Genomic DNA, 15,209 nt, shown 5'->3' with positions numbered 1-15,209 from the left:
GGATCTTATGAAACGTCAACAGGAGCAGCTGAACACACTTACCCAGACTGTACTCCCTGCAGATGTCACGATTTTTACGTTATGTCACGTTTTTAGTTTTGTATGTCTAGGTTTGGGTTTATTTTGCTATTCTGTTCTCCCTGTTTCACTCCTTGTTTCTTGTCTGGTCCTTCTCCCTGTCGTTAGTTTCCCTGGTGTGTCTAATTGTCTTCACCTGTTGCCCTTGTGTTTCTCCCTTCTTTACCCAAATGTTTCTTGATTACCCCTCCCTGTATTTAGTCTTGTCTCTTCCTGTGTTCCCCTGTCGGTTCATTGTTTGTTTGTCTTCCCTTCACGTCACACTTCTTGGTTGTCTCTCCGGTCTTCCTCCATGTTTATCACGGTCAGTTTTTGTGTAGTTGTTTTCTGTTACCGTTTCAAGTTATCCCATTTTTTGTTTACCAGCTTTTAAATAAAGCTCGCTTTTTGTTTCAAGACCTTTTTCTGTTTTTTGTAGTCTGCATTTGGGTCCTACCTTTTTCTGTCAGGGTGCGTGGAAAAGGTCTCAGGTCTTGTGGTGCCTGCAACTCAGTCTTTGGTCTCGGTTCTTCCAACCCACTTGGCAACCGATCTTCGTACCTGGCAGGAAGATGACCCACTCCTCAAAGAGGTATTGGTGTTTTGGCGATGTAGGGCCCAGCCTACCTCGGCGGAGAGGCAGCAGCTTCGCCGTCCAGTCATGGCGCTTTTTACGTCAATGGGACCGCCTTGTGGAAAAAGACGGAGTCCATTTCCGACGAGTGTTCCGCCCTGATGGAGGTGAAGAACATCTTCAGCTCATTTTGCCTGAGAGATCGAAGCAGAGAAAGAGGAGAGGAGAGCCTGATAGGTTAGGAGGTCGTTGCGGTGTTTGGATTTCCACCGTTTCCGCTCTGCTGCCCTAAGGACGGTTCTATTAGCACACAGTGCGTCATTTAGCCAGGGAGCAGGAGGGGACTGACGAGCCTGCCGAGATGTGAGAGGACAGAGAGAGTCCAGAGAGGATGAGAGAGTAGAGAGGAGAGTTTCTGCAGCAGAGTTTGGAGGCAGGACTTGGAACGAGTCAGAGGAAGGGAGGGCTGAGAGCACCGATGACGATGAGGCAAAGGTAGAGGGGGAGAGGGAACGGAGGTTACGGCGGACAGGTGCAGGATGAGAAGAGATTAGTTTGTTATGTTTGGAAAGGGGTAGAGAGAATGAAATGAAGAAGTGACCAGATGTGTGGAGCGGCTTTACAGAGAGGTTAGAAGTAGTGCAGTTCCTTGAGAATATGAGATCAAGGACATTGCCAGCTTTATGAGTTGGTGGGGATGGAGACAGTGAGAAATCAAAGGCGGTTAACAGAGATGTTAGTTCGTCTATCTTCCCTGTCTGGAGGTTGAAGTCTCCGAGAAGTACAGCGGGAGGGCCAGTTTCAGGGATGTGTGAGAGGAGATTATCTAATTCCTCCAAGAAGTACCCCAAGGCGCCTGGTGGACGGTAGAGAACAACAATGGTTAATTGTATAGGATGGGTTACTGTGACGGCATGGAATTCAAAGGTGGAAGGAGTGCAGTTAGGTAGCTTGAAGAGGAAAAAGCTCCATTTGGGAGAGAGCAGGAGACCAGTGCCACCTCCTCTGCCAGTGGGTCTGGGTGTATGGGAGAAGGAATATGCTGTGGAGAGAGCTGCTGGGGTGGATGTGTTGAATGGAGTAATCCAGGTCTCAGTGAGAGCAAGGAAATCCAGGGTCTGCAGGGAGGCGTAGCCAGAGATGAAGTCAGCCTTAGGAACAGCTGACTGGCAGTTCCACAGGCCGCCTGAAACTACGTAGATGTTGGATCTCAGTGGAGCACGTGGGATAGACGAGAGCAGGCCGGTTATAGCGATTAGGAGATACACGGTGCCAGTGATAATTGCGAGAAGACACATGAACAGGAATGGAGAAAATACATATGATTATAGCATGAAGGGCTAGAAAGCTAAAGAAAAGAAAATAAGACACCATGCGGTAATTAGCTCAATCAGAGTAGGATTAGTGATGTTACGTATTGCGCCGAGGCTTCGGAGCATGTGTCGAGTAATCCCCGAAGCTTTTTGTGAAGCATGTACCGAGGCTTGTATCGTTTTGGGCCAGTGACGTCATCGATGACAAACGAAGCCTCGCTGCCTGTCGATACCACGTGACTGCTTCAGGAAGCGATTCAGATCGGTTGAACCGTTGAACCACAACGCTCATAATACCTGGATGTATAATAAGAACCATATTACCCCTCCTGTACCCGGGCCCGGTGACACGATGGAATCAAGAGAGCTCAGACCCTCACTTATATAGAGATCGGAACATGTCATAAGTATAAATAGATACAAGCATAAATAAATGTAGGAATAAAAACATGAATAAATAAATGAATAAATATGCTGCAGTGTTTTCAGTGAGATTCAGTGTGTGTGCTGCGGCTCAGCTGGAAAGCAGTTGACTCACGATCGCAGGGTCTCTGGTTCAAGGACTGGTCAATACGTATTTGTTGTTGTTTATAAAAGCTACAGCTAAATGAGATAATGTAGTTAATAAATGTATTCTTTGATATGGTTTAGCCTTTCTCAGGCTACAACATGGTTAAGTTTATGAATATTATTAAGGAATACTATCCGTGTATATCCGTGCTCCGTGTATTCATCCATCCATCCATCTTCTCCCGCTTATCCGTGGTCGGGTCGCGGGGGTAGCAGTTCCAGCAGAGAGCCCCAAACTTTCTTTTCCCTGGCGACATCAACCAGCTCTGACTGGGGGATCCCAAGGCGCTCCCAGGCCAGCGAAGAGATATAATCCCTCCACCTGGTCCTAGGTCTACCCCTTGGTCTCTTCCCAGATGGACGTGCCTGGAACACCTCCCTAGGGAGGCGCCCAGGTGGCATCCTAACTAGGTGCCCGAACCACCTCAACTGGCTTCTTTCGACGCGAAGGAGGAGCGGCTCAACTCCGAGTCCCTCCCTGATGACCGAACTTCTCACCTTATCTCTAAGGGAGACACCAGCCACCCGGCGGAGGAAACCCATCTCGGCCGCTTGTATCCACGATCTCGTTCTTTCGGTCATGACCCATCCTTCATGACCATAGGTGAGGGTAGGAACGAAAATGGCCCGGTAGACAGAGAGCTTTGCCTTCTGGCTCAGCTCCCTTTTCGTCACAACGGTGCGGTAAAGCGACTGCAATACCGCTCCCGCTGCTCCGATTCTCCGGCCCATCTCACGCTCCATTGTTCCCTCACTCGAGAACAAGACCCCGAGATACTTGAACTCCTTCACTTGGGGTAAGGACTCATTCCCTACTTGGAGTGGACAGTCCATCGGTTTCCTGCTGAGAACCATGGCCTCAGATTTGGAGGTGCTGATCCTCATCCCAGCCGCTTCACACTCGGTTGCGAACCGATCCAGTGAGTGCTGAAGGTCGCAGACCGATGAAGCCATTAGAACCACATCATCTGCAAAAAGCAGTGGTGCAATCCTTAGTCCACCGAACTGCAGACCCCCCCCCCCCACGACTACGCCTCGAAATCCGATCCATGTATATTACAAACAGGATTGGTGACAAAGCGCAGCCCTGGCGGAGGCCAACCCTCACCGGAAATGGGTCCGACTTACTGCCGAGGACCCGGACACAGCTCTCGCTTTGGGAGTACAGAGATTGGATGGCCCTGAGTAGAGACCCCCTCACCCCATACTCCCGCAGCACCTCCCACAGTAACTCCCTGGGAACCCGGTCATACGCCTTCTCCAAGTCTACAAAACACATGTAGACCGGATAAGCGTACTCCCAGGCCCCCTCCAGGATCCTTGCGAGAGTAAAAAGCTGATCCGTCGTTCCACGACCAGGACGGAATCCGCATTGTTCCTCCTCAATCTGAGGTTCGACAATCGGCCTGACCCTCCTTTCAAGTACCTTGGAGTAAACTTTCCCGGGGAGGCTGAGTAGTGTGATGCCTCTGTAATTGGCACACACCCTCTGATCCCCCTTTTTGAAAAGGGGGACCACCACCCCGGTCTGCCACTCCTTTGGTACTGTTTCCGACTTCCACGCAACGTTGATGAGACGTGTCAACCATGACAGTCCCTCAACACCCAGAGCCTTCAGCATCTCCGGGCGGATCTCATCCACCCCCGGGGCTTTGCCACTGTGGAGTTGTTTGACGACCTCAGTGACCTCCCCCCGGGAGATTGGTGTTGATCCCCCGTCATACTCCAGCTCTGCCTCTAACATAGAGGGCGGAGTTGTCGGGTTCAGGAGTTCCTCAAAGTGTTCCTTCCAACGTCCCAACACTCCATCAGTTAAGGTCAACAACGTCCCATCCTTACTGTACACAGCTTGGATGGTTCCCTGCTTCCCCCTCCTGAGGTGTCGGACAGTTTTCCAGAACAACTTTGGTGCCGCCCGAAAGTCCTTCTCCATGTCTTCTCCAAACTTCTCCCACACCCGCTGCTTTGCCTCGGCCACGGATGAGGCTGCTGCCCTTCGGGCCTGTCGGTACCTTGCAACTGCCTCGGGAGTCCCCCGGGATAACAAATCCCTGAAGGCCTCCTTCTTCAGTCGGACGGCTTCCCTGACCACCGGTGTCCACCAGGAGGTTCGAGGGTTACCGCCCCTTGAGGCACCTAGGACCTTGAGACCACAGCTCCCCGCCGCGGCTTCGGCAATAGAGGCTTTGAACACCGACCACTCTGGTTCAATGTCCCCAACCTCCACAGGAATGCCCGAAAAGCTCCGCCGGAGGTGTGAGTTGAAGGCCTCCTGAACTTGGGCCTCCTCCAGACGTTCCCAGTTCACCCGAACTACACGTTTGGGCTTACCAGGTCTATCCAGAGGCTTCCCCCGCCACTCGACCCAACTCACCACCAGATGGTGATCAGTTGACAACTCCGCCCCTCTCTTTACCCGAGTGTCCAAAACATACGGCCTCAGGTCCGATGATACGATAACGAAATCGATCATGGACCTTCTGCCTAGGGTGCTCTGGTACCACGTACACTTATGAGCATCCTTATGTTCGAACATGGTGTTTGTTATGGCCAATCCATGACTAGCACAGAAGTCCAGTAACAAACCACCACTCCGGTTCAGATCAGGGGGGCCGTTCCTCCCAATCACGCCCCTCCAAGTGTCTCCATCATTGCCCACATGTGCGTTGAAGTCTCCCAGCAAGACTAAGGAGTCCCCTTCAGGAGCCCCATACAGGACTCTTTCCAGGGTCTCCAAGAAGGCCGAATACTCTGAACTGCTGTTGGGTGCATAAGCACACACAACAGTCAGAGTTTTCCCCCCCATAACCCGCAGGCGTAGGGAGGCGACCCTCTCGTCCACTGGGGTAAACTCCAACAACGAAGCACCTAACCGGGGACTTGTGAGTATCCCCACACCCGCCCGGCGCCTCACACCCTGAGCAACTCCGGAGAAGAATAGAGTCCAACCCCTATCCAGAAGTAAGGTTCCAGAGCCGACGCTGTGCGTAGAGGTGAGCCCAACCAGATCCAACTGGTACCGCTCCACCTCCCGCACAAGCTCCGGCTCCTTCCCCCCCAGAGAGGTGACGTTCCACGTCCCCAAAGCCAGCTTCTGCCGCCCGGGTCTGGTCCGTCGAGACCCTCCGCTTTCACTGCCACCCTTCTGGCAGCGCACCCGACCCCATCGATGTTTCCCGTAGGTGGTGGGCCCGCGGGACGGAGAAGCGGAGGTGTTGCCCACGTTGCCTTTTCGGGCTGGGCCCGGCCGGGCTCCGTGGCAAGCCCGGCCACCAGACGCTCGCCGACGAGTCCTCCTTCTGGGCCTGGCTCCAGAAGGGGACCCCGGGCTTCCTCCGGGCCGGGTATCCTCACTTCTTGTTCTTGTTTCTTTCATGAGGTCTTTTGAACCAATCTTAGTCTGGCCCCTTGCCTGAGACCAATTTGCCATGGGAGACCCTACCAGGAACACAAGGTTCCAGACAACACAGCCCCCAGGTTCATCAGGGCACACAAACCTCTCTACCACGGTAAGGTGCTGGTTCTTCAGCTGGTTGTATTTTATTATTATAATATATAGAGTCGTTATTCATTTGTTTTAAAGCTCAATAAATAACAAAGAAGACCTTTGACCGGCACTTTTATAATTTTGTCCGGAAGATTTCAACTTTAATACACGCTGACTGGCGAAAAACTCTGCCCGGTTCCCTCGGCCCCCACCGCGGAGAATAAACAGAAGGGCAACCATGACAACCATGCTTCTTCGCTGCTTTTGTGGAGGAAGTTACAGCGCCACGTAGAGGCTCCTGCATATGTACTGCAGCTTCTCCAGCGGTTGGAGCTAAACGGAGCGGTCTCGTGTGGGCAGACACTATCTGGATAATTATTGCATGTGGACGGAAGCCGTTTGCGATTGCGTTTGCGTTAATCCTATGCGTTTAGCCGTTTTCGTCCTCGTGGGGCCGCAGCCTAAGTTTGGCGTCCCAAGCCGTCTTCATTCGGACCAAGGGAGGAGCTTCGATAATTCTTTGATCCAGCAACTTTGTTCTCTGTACGGTATTGCAAAATCCCATTTAAAAAAAATAAATAAATAAAAAATGCCAGTCTCCAGATCTCAACCCCATAGAAAATCTTTGGAGGAAGTTGAAAGTCCGTGTTGCCCAGCGACAGCCCCAAAACATCACTGCTCTAGAGGAGATCTGCATGGAGGAATGGGCCAAAATACCAGCAACAGTGTGTGAAAACCTTGTGAAGACTTACAGAAAACGTTTGACCTCTGTCATTGCCAACAAAGGGTATAACAAAGTATTGAGATGAACTTTTTTTATTGACCAAATACTTATTTTCCACCATAATTTGCAAACAAATTCTTTAAAGATCAGACAATGTGATTTTCTGGATTTTTTTTCTTCTCATTTTGTCTCTCATAGTTGAGGTATACCTAGGATGAAAATTACAGGCCTCTCTCATCTTTTTAAGTGGGAGAACTTGCACAATTGGTGGCTGACTAAATACTTTTTTGCCCCACTGTATATAAGGACATTTACTATTTCATTTGATTATCCCTTGCTGTCCTTTACATTTGCTTTAATTTGGTTTAATTTGTTTATTCATTTGTTGTTTACATTCATTCAGATTTGGTGTATTTTTTTTTTGTTTATCCTTTTGTCAGAACTATAACATTTTATCCTGTGCTGGACAGGTGCTGTGGGCCTGAGGCGGCAGACTCCCTGGTGGTGGCAGTGGTTTTCTTCACGTATCCGTTTTGAATGGTGTGCAGTGTCACGGGTGATTTATTTTGGACCCCTTATTCCCCTTTTTGTTAACTGCCGCCGTGGTAAGCCAAGCCCTGGCCCCCAAAGTGGGTATTTTATTAAAATGTAGTGTGTTGTGTTTTAGATATTTTGTATGTTATAAATAAAACTGTATTATTCTGACCCTTAAAACGGTCTCTGCCCGTGGTGTAAAACGAACCTGATTGTCCTTATCAGCATTAGACCTAGTTTTTATAATTTCCTGGGGGCGTAACTCCCCCAGGTGGCGTTGTCCGCAACACCTACCCTCACCACACCGCCACACTTACATAATGGCCCCTAAAAGCATTGTAATGAAGTCCTCTGGTCTGGATGTCAGTGTAGTGTGTGATGGCTTGTGTTAGAGAAATGGCTTTAAAAACAGATCCTTGCACCGCCTCTGACTCCCTATCTCTTGGCACTACAACATGCTTTATCTGGTATTTTTCTCTAAAAGCCTAATAACTCCATCAAATATTTCACTTTCTGCCAGAACTATAATGATACAAATAAAACTGTATTAGGATTGAGGCATCCTTAGAGGCTTCCTCATACTGTCTGCGAATATATTTTATATGCACACTGGGTGGGAGAGAGGAAGAAAAGGATATTACTTTATATCATCATTATAGACAGAAAGTAATGAGTCTCCTAAAGCAGACTGCCAACAACAGAAGGCTAAAATACAATAACACGAGGCAGTCTGCGCACTCAGAGGGGGAATTTCAATAGAGCTTATATGGATTTAGCACGCCGCCTCCCTCATTGACTCGAGACTCGTGCATTTGCTTTTAGCAGGGGCGTCGCCTGGACCTGGAAACATTCGGGGCTTAGCCCACAGTGGCGGCGCTACAGTCACATTTTCTACTGCAAGACTCCCCACACGCACATACACAATTGCGCCATCTGGTGTCACAAACGTGTGCCTGCATTAGCTTTGGTACGGCAATGGATTGTGGGAGATTCTCATAGCAGGTGAGGATCTCTTGAGGGTAAGGTGCCTGTATTATGTCAGTGGACAAAATGTATGTTTTTATTTTATAAGGACAATAATGTACTGTTGTGTTTGTTTAGTTTAATGTTAATTTTGTTTAATGCTCACAGTCACAGCAACATGTTTTTTGTGTGATTGGCTATTTGTTTTATATGATTTATCAATGTGATCATCAATAGCTAATCTGAGCACCAGAACCCAGCTCCCGTGTCCTTTTATGCTGTCCATTGAGATGCAGGTATGTGAGTTTTGTACACCAGTTTATTTATGTGTAATGTTTCACATTGCTCGACATGATGCCTCGACTACAAAGTCTTCCATGTTTCTACGCTTCTTCCTCTGCGTCACAGTTTGGGGAATATCAAGATCATTGCACAGGGCCTTGGTCTTGTCAAAGACCTCATGTGCTTTCTCGTTACTTCGGTAACTTTTCAGTGTGTTCTCAACTGCTGTTTTGTAATCTACTGCCTGCACCAAGTCAAGTGTTTCGTTCTGCAGGTATTTGTGCAGGCCCTGAGTGGTTGAGAGCAGTGTCTGGAACATGACAAGCATGTAGATGGTACTGCATGTTCAAAGCTGGATTTCCAGTCCCTTTGCTAGAGGGGCTGAAAGGCTCCCAAAAGGCTTGATCAAAGCAGGAGGTTTTTGACATGCCCAGCGAACAAGTTGTTTGTCCCCTACCTCTAGCTGTTTCTGAAATGTTTGTAATCTCTGATGGTATACAAGAGATGTGGAGAAGAAAGAGTAGAGACACTCCAGGAGATCAACACAGGTATGTGTGTGTTGTACACCAGTTTGTATAAGTTTAATGTTTCACATTGCTTGTGAAAAATATACTACCACTATACGATCACTGATGTTTTGTTGTTGACTGGACACTTATTTTGTAAAAGAGATAGCATGAGAGGATCTCTTAAGCAATGCAGCTCACGTGTCCTTTTTATATGCTGTCCATTGAAATGCAGGAAAGTAATCACCAGCTCTGAGTGATCTGTTGCCGAGGGGACACTACACCGGAGTTACATAAGCAGAGATAAAGTGCTCTTTGGGGGGAACTCACCTCCTCTGGGGTCCCCCAGGAAGATTTTTTTTTAAATACTGAAGTTAAAAGCATCAATCTTGTGCACTTTGAGAGCAACATTAAGAGATATGATACATCTCTCAACACCCATATGTCAAAAAGAAATCAAAGAATCAGAATCAGAAACGGGTTTATTATTTAAAAACACTCCATTTTACAATTAAATCATAAACTATGTCAAATTATTAGAAGTTGTTAGTAATCAGATTAAACAGAAAAAAGGGATGTAAGTTTACTGACAGGTACATACCTTGTTCACCTGGCTCCGGTGGTGGCTCTGGGGTTGTTGTGTGAGCCACCACTTGAGAATTGTCGTCTTTTTTATTAAAGAAATGTCTAATGTCCATCTTCAGAATCTCCTTGTCCGGGGCTGACAGTTTAAAGTTTAAACATTGTCACAGAGGAGAGGTACGTACCTGTCAGTCAATAAAACACGTTTATTTCCATGCAACTCTCTGATTGGTCTGGTGGCGTCGTCTTGCCTCTGTGTTGCATTCACTGAACATGGGAAATTACAATTCTGCCGTCCATCCTATAGGTAAAGTAGGTTAATGTATTATATTATTGAGGGAGAATTTGTCCGGGGCTAAAGAAAAAACCCCATGCCTACCCCAGGCGACGCCCCTGGCTTTTAGGAAAGAAAATGCAAACTAAGTTGTTTTCATTGCTCGGCAAACGCGGGGTAGTGGGGTCACCTTCACACAGACACTTAAAGTCTTTCAACACTTTCTCCTATCTTTATCATCTTTATTTATCCACAGACGTGCAAAGCCTGGAAAATAGAAATCAGACTGCAGACAAACATTTTAATCAGCTAATGAGACAGTAAACATGTTTGGAAGACATTTTTTAACTTTAAAATGTAATATACAGCTCAGTGGCAGGCAGCAATGAGAAAAACACACACACAGAGCAAATGAGTTAATTAGATTGAATGGCTTTAGGGAATTGGCAACTAAATCACGTTGGCTTTTCCTCCATGCTCACAATGAGATTTAATTATGTAGTGAAACTTGTGATGGCAGAGTACACCTGTAGGAGGTTGAGACTGACTCCAAACCACACAGACTTCCTCGCCAGAGCCAGAAGGAATAATAAGCTAACATGAGTTGATATTAGGTTATCAAAAACATATTTATCATTGTTGGCGGATAGTACAGAAATGCAGAAGATGTGTTGAGAAAATTGAGAAATACTGATGGCATTATTTCCTTCACCAAAGATGATCTGAAGTCTTTACAGCTCATTCACTTTCTCCTAACCCAACAATGTAGAAGTACATTTGAAAGGAATTATGTTTAATGGCCTTCCAAGGGTAAAGAAAATGAATACCTCTCATGATTGTCCTGCAAACAAAGTGCTCCCAACCAGCAGCTGTTTAGCTTAGCTAAACGACACACTAACATAGGATACCAGTTAGCCTGACTGTTACCAAATATTCCTACCTTCCTATTTTTTTTTTTTAATGCAGAGAAAGGATGTAGCATGGACTGAGGAAGAGACAAGTGGCCTATCAGTCAGGTTAGAGTCCTCGCCTCAGGCCCGGTTCTACGGGGGTGCATAAGGGTGCATTGCACCCTCAGTTGAGTCGTTATGCACCCTCATTTGAAAAACGAAAAGTGAAAAAAAAAAAAATGTAAAAGTGAAAAAAAGAATTACATATATAATAACAATAATAATAATTGTAGTAATAATAACAATAATAAGAAGAATATAGTCAATGATAGACATCAGAAAATGGTTAAAACAACCAGCCCTTATCGCCAGCAGTAACACTGCATCGACTGCAGGTAATAACAGTTCAGATCATGGGGACATTACGTTATCCGCGGCCACTGTCGTGGACACTAACGTCCGGAGCAGCCGCAGCCGTCTTCGTTGCCCCAAACACCACCACCCGTCTGCCCCAAACACCACCACCCGTCGGCGGCCTGCAAGTGCCAGAGGACCGAGTAGCATGAAGCTGCAGCGTCGGAGACAACAGTTACAGGGCCGCACTTGTAGAACCGCACACACAGGTCCTGCGTCACGGCGGCACGTGACGGAGCACGTTCACATGAATGTGAACGTCAACGCAGAGAATGTGAGTAATGTGAAGTGCTTTTACAGTTGTATTTGTTTAACATTAATAACAATTCCGGTGTCTTGAAATGAAGTGTGATTAGCTAACATTAACTATGATAGTGTTAAGGCAATACAAACAAACATATTAAACCGTATTAAAGTCTCTAAAAACAACTATTCGTTAGCTATAGCTTTCGGCAAAAGCATTACCAAAAGCATTAGCTTCGTTAGCATATTTGATCATTTGTTTAATGAAACTAGCGTGATTTTGGCAAGTCCAACTAGGTGTCATAGTTGAGTAATTGAATCACTCATTACAGTAAGAGTGTGAGTAATGTGAATCATGTTTTTTTTTAAAGTTAACAACTATTCTGTTGTATTGAACAGCCATACAAGCAACAAGTGCTAAATGTAATCTGTTAGCCTATGATGACTCGCTGCAAAACCAACTGTTAACCATTTTGTTTATTTGTTTAATGAAACTGTATGTTATGGTTATGTTATTTGACAGAGGCTTTTATCCAAAGTGACTCACAAAAAACATAAAATAACCATAATTAACATTAGAATTTCAATACAAATAGTTACATAGTCAAGTTACATTACTTATTACAATTTAACAGGGTAATTACTCATCTGTAACCTACTACATTTAAAAAAAGTAAACTTCCCAACCCTAATGATTAATTATAGTCAGCTAATTAATTAAACTTCAACGGATGACAAAAGCATGTCAATATGTCCACTACATTAAATCAGCAGTAGCCTAAGTTCTGTCTTCAGTGTAAATGCTTCTTTAATAGTCATTGTATTACAATTTGAATTCATTGTAAATAATCTTTACTGTGCTGACTGCCTGTTTACCGTTTATCAGACAGTGTCATCATTTTGACATGTTTTGTAATATTGCATGAGGTGTTTTAGTCAGTTATTGTTGAGATTATTAATGCATATCAATTGTGCACCAATGCCTTAGCCTATGCAATACTTTAGATGACGTCTTGTTCTTATTGTTTCAAAGGCATGGCCAAAGGTTTGCCTTCTGGACTCTGGAGGCCAGAAGCTTGCTGGAGGGAACCCTTCAGCCAATATTCAGAGTGCCACGACAGGTTATCTCCCTCGAGAGGGAACAGCAGACCCCGCCTCACCCCCAGTGAAGAAACAGCAGACCCCGCAATAAAAATAAATAAAAATGTATTCTGAACTGAAATGCCTCTCGGTCAAACTGCTTGTTTATCTTTTGCAGGCTGGTGCATGAACACACTAACAGTTGTTTTTCAGTAATCTAGCACCTCTTCGAAGACACCTTTGATTTATTAATAATAATAATGAAACGAGAATTATGATACTGTAGAAGGAACAGTGTTTAACAGTGTTGTTTTCTTTTGAATAATAATGAAACGAGAATTATAAACATACCCAAAACTAAATTAACAGTGTTGTTTAATATACATATAAAAGACATAAGACTATATTTTTGAAATTCTCAACTAAATTAACAGAATATATATATGAACATTCATGTGAACGTGCGTTGATCGTCACGTGCTCCGTCACGTGCAGCCGTCACGCGGGACCCCGTCACGTGACGGAGCACGTGACGCGGGACCCCGTCACGTGACGGAGCACGTGACGCAGGACCTGTGTGTGCGGTCGTGACGCGGGACCTGTGTGTGTGGTTCTGTAACTGCGGTTCTGTAACTGCTGTCTCCGACGCTGCAGCTTCATACTATTGGAAGGACCTCGGCGAAACAGAGCCTGCCCAGGTATATTTAAAAAAGTACCCAACTCGCCTGTACAGTGGGGTAAGGTGCTCATTTTGCTGCTCATGGTTTCAAAACAGAGATTGGCTGGAATATTCATGTAAAAAAGATGCCATCTTCTGCTATGCATGTAGACATTTCGGTTCAAGTACGTCAGATGCCTTCACCACAACTGTACCAGAGTACCAACCGCTGTCTCCTGGTACTCATCTGAGTAACTCACTCACTAAAAATGAAATACTATATGACAGTAAAACAAGAATACAGTTTAAAAGGGGAGTGATTTGTAAAATATTCATAAAGAAAAAGTAAATCTGTTTACAGTTCGGTTTCATATGGGTGTTGAGAGGTATCCATAGATCTCTTCATTTTGCTCTCAAAGTGCACCAGATTGATGCTTTCAACTTCAATATTCAAAATAAAATCTTCCCGGGGGAGCATGCCCCCGGACCCCCCTAGAGGAGGTGAGGACCCCCCTAGAGGGTGTTAGGTCCTCTCCCCATTTATAAAAATAGCACTTTACCCCTGCACCCTCTCTAATCTCAGATGCACCCTGAGTCATTTTGTTCTGGAACCGGGCCTGCCTCGCCTACATGGACACATTATTATCGTATAAAAATTCATGACTTCCCTCAACACATAGCTTAACAATTCTATCTCTTCTAGACTCTGATGATAACCCTTTCAAGTGTCAAATATGGAACCTATTGATCTACATATCCAATAAAGGAGCTGGTTAATAAACAGTTTTCAAAGAGCTGCTTTAGACTAGATATATGTTTGGAGAGGATTCCTTTTGCTTTGACTCCCTGGTCAGCAGCAGTCTGCCTCGATGTTCTGTTTGATCACAATCATTAACATAATCTTCTCTTCCCTCAACTACACCTTGGTTTTGAAGAAGCTTCATATCCATACTCTTTGATCTCCCTGGGAGAGCTTTAGGGATTAATTTAATGACTCTGCAGTTAGCTTTTAAATCACACAATGCCTCCCAATGTGTCCTAATCATTGTGCTTGAGCAGTCTGTGAGACAGCACTCAGCCTTGACACTGCTTTGACCCATTTGCAGTACACTAGTTGCCATAATCTAGGAGTATATGGAAATATAAAATAAAGAGATGGCTAAAAAAGGACAGTTGTTCTGATAATCCTTTCACTATCTCCAAACTAATTCCTGTAACGGGTGATCGGCTCATGAATATTGGAGAGGATTCTGGGCCACATTTTTTGCTTTAAATCACTACAGCTTGGAAGAAAATCACTATCTCATTCTGGTTCAGGATTAATTAGTCCTAATCTTGGGGCGTTTCCAATGAGATTTCCTATACAAGACCAATACATCTTGGTCAGGAACAATCTGTGTTAATTATATTAAAACTGGCGATTCAATTTTCCTCAGTTGTCTCCTTTATGAGCATCTAGCAGGCAGGGGGCCTCCTCATAACATGCAGTTACACACTGTGGCCTTTAGATGGAACTATATACTGTTGAACTCGACGTTTAATGCTACACTCAGTTTTATGTTCAGTTAAGGATACGTCTCTCTCAACTAAAATAATATGTTGAACCTACGATTGGCAGTTTATTTTATGTGCGGTTTTAGGCTGCTTTATGACAGTCATCTGCTGAAGAAGGAACATTTATCTGTGCATGACTACGAGGACACAAACACTAACAAATGCACTGTCCAGTCAAGAAAATCTTCTAATGGCCAGAAGTTAAACCTTTTGGGGAAACGTCTTTTTAATGTATTCTAAAGTTTGCAAAAACTATCTTTTAATTACAGAAAGTATAAGTTGTTCATTTAAATTATTTCTCCAAATAACATATCAGACAAATTATTAATCAGAGCAGAGTACATTGGTTAGTCTTGGTCTAGAGGGGACCTTTAAGATTAGTTTACTTGTTAATACTAGATATATGCATACACTTGCAACCTATAAAAACCTGAAGTTGAGCTGCTTTCTGTACTTCTAGAACTCAACTGTAATAATAAGAGTCTTCTGAATCCGAGTACAGTA

The sequence above is a fragment of the Pseudochaenichthys georgianus genome, chromosome 6 (assembly GCF_902827115.2).
Source record: "Pseudochaenichthys georgianus chromosome 6, fPseGeo1.2, whole genome shotgun sequence".
Classification (NCBI taxonomy): Eukaryota; Metazoa; Chordata; class Actinopteri; order Perciformes; family Channichthyidae; genus Pseudochaenichthys; species Pseudochaenichthys georgianus.
Note: the sequence above shows the minus strand (reverse complement) of the source record.